The sequence below is a fragment of the Coloeus monedula genome (assembly GCF_965178545.1).
Source record: "Coloeus monedula genome assembly, chromosome: 11".
In the NCBI taxonomy this organism is placed as follows: domain Eukaryota; kingdom Metazoa; phylum Chordata; class Aves; order Passeriformes; family Corvidae; genus Coloeus; species Coloeus monedula.
In genome coordinates, this window is record NC_138791.1 from 513,401 (window position 1) to 521,850 (window position 8,450).

The window sequence follows — 8,450 nt, forward strand, 5'->3', positions numbered from 1 at the left end:
CTCTGCATTGCTGTGCTGCCTATTGGTGGCAGAATGAACCTTCTGTATCATGCCCAACGTTAGCTGGTGATGCAGGGATGGGAGAAGGCATCTGGAAGGAGACACCCTCCTCCCAACACCCTCCCTGTGGGTTTGCTCTCACACGTGCGAAGCGATAAACGCCCTGAAAATCCCTGGCAGTGGCCCATTTGCTCTTGCAGTAGGATTCTGGGAGCATATTTCTGTATTTATTTTCTATTTATTCAACACTGAGAGATGATATGAAGAAGCTGACAATTAGCAATGCAGAAAGAAAAATATTTCTGTTTACTGATGAGCAAAGACAAGTAAAGGGACATGCATCCTGTAGGGTTCAGCACTTAGAGGCTTTTATTTGTCCTTTTCCTTCTATTTCCTTCCACCTGCCAGAAGGGGTCCCTGCCCATGGCAGGGGGTTGGAATTAGAAGAGCTTTAAGGTCACTTCCAACCCAAACCCTTCTGTGATTGTATGATTATTCTTCACTGCTTTCTACCACCTCTTATTACAAAAGCAGACAAGGAAAATTGTTCCGAAATCACCTGCCTGGATGGTTTCTCCACGGGAAAACACAACTGCTGCAAAGCAAACCCAAATGCTCCACTTCAGCTTGAGGTGACACTCTGAGCAGATTTCCTGTGCCCAGCTCCAGCTGAATTAGAAGTGCCCAGCGTGAGGCCGTGGCCCCGTCCCAGAGGTGTGGGACCCTCTCGGAGCCGGGTGTGGCTCTCCATCACTTCTCAGTAAGCTCTGAGATGCTTTAGTTCCCTCCTTTACCTGGGCGCTTCATCTGCGTTCGCACACGTGCAGAGTTGGTCCCGTTGGGAAAATGCCTCAATTTCATGTCTTTCTCACAGCACGGTTTATTTTCTTTATTTAATCTCTCTGGGTAAACTTTTTGCTGGCTCAGTATAAGGAGCTCAGGCTACGGTGGCAAATGAGGCATCCCCAGGGGTGATGGCCCCTGTGCAGGGCAGGTGGGGCTGTGCTGGTCACCAGTGGGTGAGGAGGGTGGGGGGCTCAGCTGGGCCAGGGGGTCCCTGATGGACCCTCCTGGAGGGACAACCTGAGATTATGTTTTCCAGATGAAAAAGCAAAGGCCCCCCTTTTTCTTTCCTCTGCTCCCTGTTCTGCAAAGCTGGAGCATCCCAAGGGGCTGTGCCCACCCTGTGGGAAGGGTCTCTGGGAGCTGGGGCTCTCGATGGGAGCCCCAGGGCAGAAAAGGGCTGGGCAGAGAGGGTGCACACCTGTACACCCTGTGACAGAGTCATCCCTGAGACTGCCAACTCATGGCTCAGCTTGTCTCTTACCAGGGAGTGAACCAGAGGGAAGGGCTGGGAGCAAACATGGAATTTTTTTTATTGTCCTTTTTAATCAGATCTAGGACAAAATCCTCAAGATGTGGGCTGGAGCCTGGAGAATTCCCCTGTGCCAGGCCAGGCTGCGAGCTTGGGGCAGGCAGGGGCGCAGCACTCTGTTACTGGCCCGTAACTATTCAAATCTGTGTTTTTTAAGAAACCTCTGTGTTACATCCTGGCTTCACAAGATACTGCTGTTACCAGCAGTCCGTGAAACGACGTGGACGTGTGTGAGCTGCTCAAACCTGTTCCCAAATTCTGATTTCTACAGAGGACTCGAGCTGGAGCGTTAAGTACAGCAGCTGCGGGGTGGGTTTTCCAGGGTGGGTTTTTCCATGCACACCGAATGCCTGATGGGCCGGAGCTGGCTTTCAGTGGCAGCAGCCCTCTCAGCTCTTTGTCATGGTGATCAGCAATGCTTCGTCGTTGTCATGGCTGCGGGGTTACTACTGAAGCCAAAGCACTGCACAGCCCCTTTATTCATAGTTTCAGTGTATAAACTAATTAAGTCAACTGAAAGCAGCAGTCTGTTCCCCGCGCCTTGTTTTTCTAATATGCGGGATCAGATAGACCTGATTCCTGCCGTCCTCCAAAATATCCAGTCTGACTCCGTTTCACTTCCTTGGCTGAGTTTTGTACCTTAACACCAAGCAAAGTTCACTGATTATTTGATTGCCCAGAACCTCCTTGCAAAATTGAAAAGGTCTCTGGAAAATATCTTTTGAGCTGCTAAGACGAGGCTGAGAGCCAGTGTGTTGCAGCCGTGCTGCATTCCTTATCACTGCTTTACTGGGGCAGGAACCCAGGCACTATGTTTAGTTTCTGAGTTTATGCATTGTTGGGTAAAAAAAAAGAAAGATGGCAAAATGCCTGGGGGAGGATCTCAGCAGAGCTCCTCACTCCTGCCCCCACCACGGCAGGGTGGGAGGATGGAGAAGGACAACCCCAGCTGCAGCTGGCGGACACAGTGTTCCCTCCGGCTGGGGAAGGTCGGCTGCATGGGGACATGCAGCTCATTTTTTATAAAAACTCAATATAAGCAGAGGCTCTGTGTGAGCCTGGGAGCGATGGAAGGAGCCCATCGTCTGTGTGAGGCGGCAGTGGCGGCGCCGGCGGCAGCCGCTGCTGGGAAGGAGTTTGGGAGATTGGGGGTCCCCACTTGGTGTCTGGTCATTGCTCAGCTCATGGGCAAAGGAAACCCAGACAGGGACCCTAAAAATCTCCTTACCCCTGTCTGAGTGTGCTGTTGTGTCTCCCCAGGAGGACAGGCTCACTCTGACATGCAGCTCCTCACAGCCCTCCCGTGCAGGGGAGCAGCGATGCAGGAGATGCAGGTGCCACTGGATCTTCTCAGGGTGCAAAGGGAGCTGGAATTCGCCCTCTTGTCCCACACGGAGCTGTTGGCCGTGGCCAGCACAGTGCCTGGGAGATATGTGCCCCTTCCAACTCTTTGCTGCTCCACAAACATGCAACAATAATTGCTTTGGCTGCTTTCTTAGCAATTATTTTTACTGTTAATCTCATTTTGACAGAATATTTGTGGGGAGTAAACACAATGGAGGCCCAAATATAACAATCTATGAGTGGGAGATGATCTTCTCTAGCTCCAGCCTTGGCCTGGGGGCTTTTAAGGTGCTGAATGCACCAGCTGGAGCTCCTGCCTCTGCAGATGCCGCAGGTTCACTGCTGGCAGTGTCCTGGTACAGCAGGTGTGAGATTTGGGACAGGGGCAGAGAGGGGTGGGAGGAAGCACCCTGCGGGTGGTGCAGGGCTGTGTCCTGCCCACAGAGCTCAGAGCATGCAGGGGCTCACTGTAAGATCCCCAGGAGAGACAGCAGGGGCTCGAGATGGCAAACAGAGCAGGGCGAGAGGAGGACACGGAGTGCAGGACAGGGACAGCACAACCCAGCAGCCACCACAGAGAATTCCACCAAAACTGAAGGAAGTTCTCCCAAAGGCTCTGCTGTTTGCTTGTCAAAATCTGCCAGGATAAACTTTTTTTAAAAGTAGTAATACTGTAGGAAGGTGGCAGAGACAGTTTTGCAGAGGGAGGTGACAGTGACTCCTTGCTGCTGAGGGATGCTGCAGAGCTGAGCCCACCCTGCAAACGTGGGGCTTTGCGAATTCACCGCCCAGGACTCGTACCCTGGTACCTGGCACCTTCCCTGGGAGCAAAACATAAGCAATTTTCACATGTAGCTGAGAATGCTGTGTTTTAGCAAACTGCAGACCTATTCTGGGCTACCAGGTGAAGGCACACAACCATTCCTGTGCAGGAAGGACTTTCATGACTGATAAACATCAGATTCTCCTTTTTAGCCCCACTAAACAAAGCACAGCAGAAAACAACTATTGATAAATCCCCTTAGGGATAAGTATCAGGCTGGAAGAACTACATGAGTTAAAGGTTTAACGCCTCCCTTTTAATGGGTATCAATTAGTCTTGAGTTAATGCAGGCTGGAAATTAGAAGACAGTTAATAGTAATGGGAGGATAAAAATTCTGGAGCACCATGTGATTACAGAGGTGGTTTGAGAAGCCCATGGAAGGATTGTGCAACTGAGTAGAAATTCCTGAAGAGAGAAAATGGCTTTTTGTTGTGAGTCCTGAGGGATTTGGTGGACTGCTGTGATTGGAAACAGAAGGGACTTCTGGTTTTTCCCCTGCCAGATTCCTAGGATTATCTCTGGGGGTAAGAAAAAAATCCTGTTGGTAGATCACCTAACTTGTGGGTGTTGGGTTGTTATTTTTTTCCCATCTTCTCAAGCACTGAAGATTCATCCCAGCCCGAACCAAGGTGCAAGTGAGATTTGCTAAGTGACATTAAAATCCTGTGAGTCTGGCTGGCAGTGCTGCCTGGTGTCCTCACACCACCGACGTGCTCAAGGTCAGGGCTGGGTGGAAACTCCTCACTTGGCCTTGCAGACTTCAGCCTTGGCAGAGGCTACCGAGAGCTGGTCCTGGTGTCCTGCTGCGTGCAGGGGACGTGGGCACATCCTCATCACCAGCAACTGTCACTGAACAGATGGGTACCTGGGGGCAAACACCCCAGGAACCCGCCCTCCCGATGACTTCTCGAACGCTCTTCTTCCTGCATGTCACAGGCAGGAGCCCAGACTTGCAGGGCAGGGGCTGCCATGCCTTGGCAAGTAAGCAGAGGCCCTTTGTGCCCAGCTGCAGGCAGGTGTTGGGGCCTCAGAGGGTCACCTGCTCTGCCTTCCCCTACCCCGAGGTCTGCAGTCATCTCTCACCCAGTGCTCGGTGACCTTCTCGTGGAGAGCAGGTGTGAAAACGGGGATGGTCCAACCTGTGCCCGAGGGAGGGGCTGGGACACGTGTGCGGTGCCAGGTGCCAGCACAGGGTGTGGCCACGCACAGGTGCCAGCACAGGACTCGTGTGTGCAGTGCCAGGTGCCAGCACAGGGTGTGGCCACTGTCCCCTCCCTGCCTGGGCCCGCAGGCGTTCGCTGCTGCCGAGGGTGGTTAAACGCTCCTGGAGCAGTGCGTGCTCACCTGGAGCATCCCAATAAATGACGTATTCACCTTCTTTCCGCAACACAGAAATAAAGTCACAGGTTGATATTTCATCTGTTAAAGTGCATATATTTTTGTAATAAAATTCCATGCAGCACTACAGAGGAGATAACACATGATAAGCTTTCCAGCTCTCCTGTGGATTTCCTTGGCCCCCTGTTAGCAGCCTCAGGGCTGGTTAAATGGTCTGTTTCTGCTGGTTCTGTCACAGCCATAGTACTTTTGTGGCCTCTCAAGTGAACACCCTGCACTCTCCAGGCCATTGTCCTTTCTTGCTGTTACACAGTACAAGCCCAGAATATTTAAAGCATGTTTTGTATCACACCAGGCTGCTCTAGAAAGAGCTCTTCACTGATTGTAAAGTAATTATGGAGGACAAGTTTCACTCAGTCCCAAAATAGCCTGGCATCAAATTCTCAGTTGAAATAAACTGCTGTTTTGCCATTGCCTTGGGCACAAACCGACCAGGACAGAGAAGCAGCAGGTCTGATCCCAAGTGTGAGCTGAAGAGCTTGGTCATAAAACTGATGGTGACTTAGACTAATTTATTCTATTTAATTTAATTTTATGTTATGTTATTTCATCTTATTCTATTGTTTTTATTTTATTTTAGAAACTGCTGAGAAGGCTGAGATTAGTGGGGCCTCTCAGAATATCCAGGTCAAAGTAGTTAATTATTTAAACCAAAGACTGAGCTTTCTTCTGAGCCCTTTTAGGTTAGCAGTGAAAAATAACCTCTGGTTGAATGCTGGGAAAGCAGGAGATGAAGATCATGATTTAGCACTGCGGATGTTCTGGGTAAGGATGACCTGTTCCTTTGTGCCTGCACAGCAGCAGGCATGGGACTGCCTGTTGGGGCAAGATGAGTAAACATTAATAACAAATCCAGAGTAGTCCTTGTTCAAGCAGCACAACTCTAGCAGGGGAAGATCTGGCAGATAGATTAGCCCCCTCTTTTTGTTCAGATTTGAACCCTATTTAGGCAGTGAGGGTTTCTGCCTACTGATCTGGATTTCTAGTATGGGAAAAGCTGCTTTTCTGATACGTATCCTGATACAAGCTCTCCTTGATAGCTCATAGGATCAGCAGCAGTATCAAGTACCTGGTGGGTGCTGTAAATACAGGGACGGACCTGTAGTTGCTGCCCTTTAGGCATAGCTTTGCCAAGTTTCAGTGGTTATTGGACTCTTGGACTTTGTTGTAGGTCAGGATGCTGCTGGCTGAGCTGTGTGTCCTCACAGCTGTAATCTGTTCACTGCTGCTCCTCCAATTCTGAGGAACCACAGTGGCTCAAGGAGAAAGAGTGCTGGGACAAAGGGCTTTACAAGGAAAACTGTGGGATTAAAGGATGGAGGTCAACCATTGCCATCAATAGTTTAAAAGGTTTTCCGCTGGTGATAGAGCAAGAAGGCAGGCACAGGTAACAGCTGGGTTTCTGGCTGTGTCTGAAGGAGGACTAGAGAGGGATAAGGATGAAAACATCTCAATAAATCATGTAAAATGGAAGGCACCTCCATGAGAAAGGGGCAGAGGAAGCAGAATCAGCAAGGGTGGCTGCAGCTGGTGATGGGCAAGGAGAGAGAGGGGAACAGGACCTCTTCAGAGTAAATCCAAAAGTTCAGTCACTTTACATCTTCCACTGTGCTCTGGGAATTTTTACTGGATAACAGTCCTCCAACTTTCTAAATGATTTTTCAATTTTAATGATATTTTAATGTCAAACCAAGTAACCCATGAACAGCATCAGGCTGCTTGAAGTCAAGCACATGAATACTGTAAATGACAAAGCAAAGTGGAAGACTAAAAGAATGAGAGAGTAAGACTGTGACAACAATTTGGAATGTCAGGATTACCACATGTGATGGCTGGGTAAAATACAAAGTATGGTTTCTATTAATTTAGTTAAAGCCATCTGGTTTTTTTCACATATTCTCTCAAAATCTTTCGTCTTCTATGAGTGCCGGAGCTGACCCCTGTTGACTAAGATATCTTTCACTGAATAGGTTTGTACCCAAAAAAACCCACTCCTTTTCCTTTGGTGAAGAAAATAGCATGAATCGTGTTTTTCCAAGGTTAAATGGGGTTTTTGTTTGTAAAGGCAGGAAGAGAGTGCTTCTCAGTAGTACTACAATTGACTAAAATAAACCACTGACTACTCAGCAGCTCAAAGGATACCTGTGATTAGCATTTAATCAAACAAGGGGACACAGGCCTAGTACCACCCTGTCATGTGAAATAATGAGGGTATTTCCTAACCCAGAAAATGCTTCTCATTACCATTAGGGGCAACAGAAAAGTGTATGTGATGCTAAGGATCTGTTCTCAAGTTCTGAGATCAGCATGTTGCTGTAGCAAAACCTTATCTCTTGAATTCCTAATAATGCAAAGCTTTTTCCAGAAAAAAAAAAATGCATAATACATGAGGAATGATAGAACTGATGATAGAAGAATTGATGATAGAAGAATGATAATTGGAACTTCTCAGATTTAAAGGCCATGCGAAGATCTTGCATTAGATCCATGTGATATGGATGTTTTAGATGACAGTGTCTGTGCTACAAACTGAAGGCAAGGCCAGACATCCCTGATATTGACAGGACTGCAAGTCCAGAGTGCCTGTATTCATGACTGGACTTTGATCATCCACAGGAGGTGACAGGCAATCTGCAAAACTGAGAGTTGCAAATGGATTACCACTACTAGAAAAGGAAGAGCAGGTAGCTGGGGAATACCTTTACTTACTTTGTACACCCGAATTTTAAATCAACTGTCACCAGAGTCATGGAGTAAATCAGGCTATCCCAATCTGGTTTTGATCTAATACGTGATTTTATATCAACAAACAGCATGTTGGTACTAGTGGGAATGATTTCCCATGTTCCCTGGCACTTCAGTGCTGTGGAACAGGCTCCAGCGACTGATGCTCTGAGAGACCCATATTACCAATATGCTGCCACCAACAACCAAAGCACGTGCACAGAGGAGAGGACTAAAATTCTCAGGAGAAGAACTAGCAGGGAAAGAAAATCTCATTTTCTGATTTCCATTTATAGCCTAAAATAGCCTGTCTGCTATACCTGTTCTTTGGGAAAACAGTGATTATGAAGACTGTGGTGGTATTTACTTCCTGGCAGTGTTGCAGCACTCATGGGGTACTTTGAGTTGCAAATTCTGCCTGGCAGAAACTCAGTGGAGTTAATCACATGTAGCAAATTAAATAAATTTTTTAAAAGCTGGGGGGCTTAGGAGGACCTGCAGCAGGTGAATGTTTTCTGACCCTTTCTAGGCAAACTTTCCCAAATCGCAGGGAATGGGGAGGGTAAAGACAAAGGGCAGTGGTGGGTTTTGTATACAGGATCAAACAACCTATACATGTATCTGCAGTTTGTAGACTGAAGCAGGCTGAGAAATTTGTCTATAGTCTTACAGTAGTCAGAATCAAAGCTTTTCTGCAGTGAAATCGTTGAAGTTAGTCCACCAACGTATCAGCTGTGCTCTGACAGTGAGGTGATGAGTTACTGTGTGCCCCAGCTCCTGTCCCA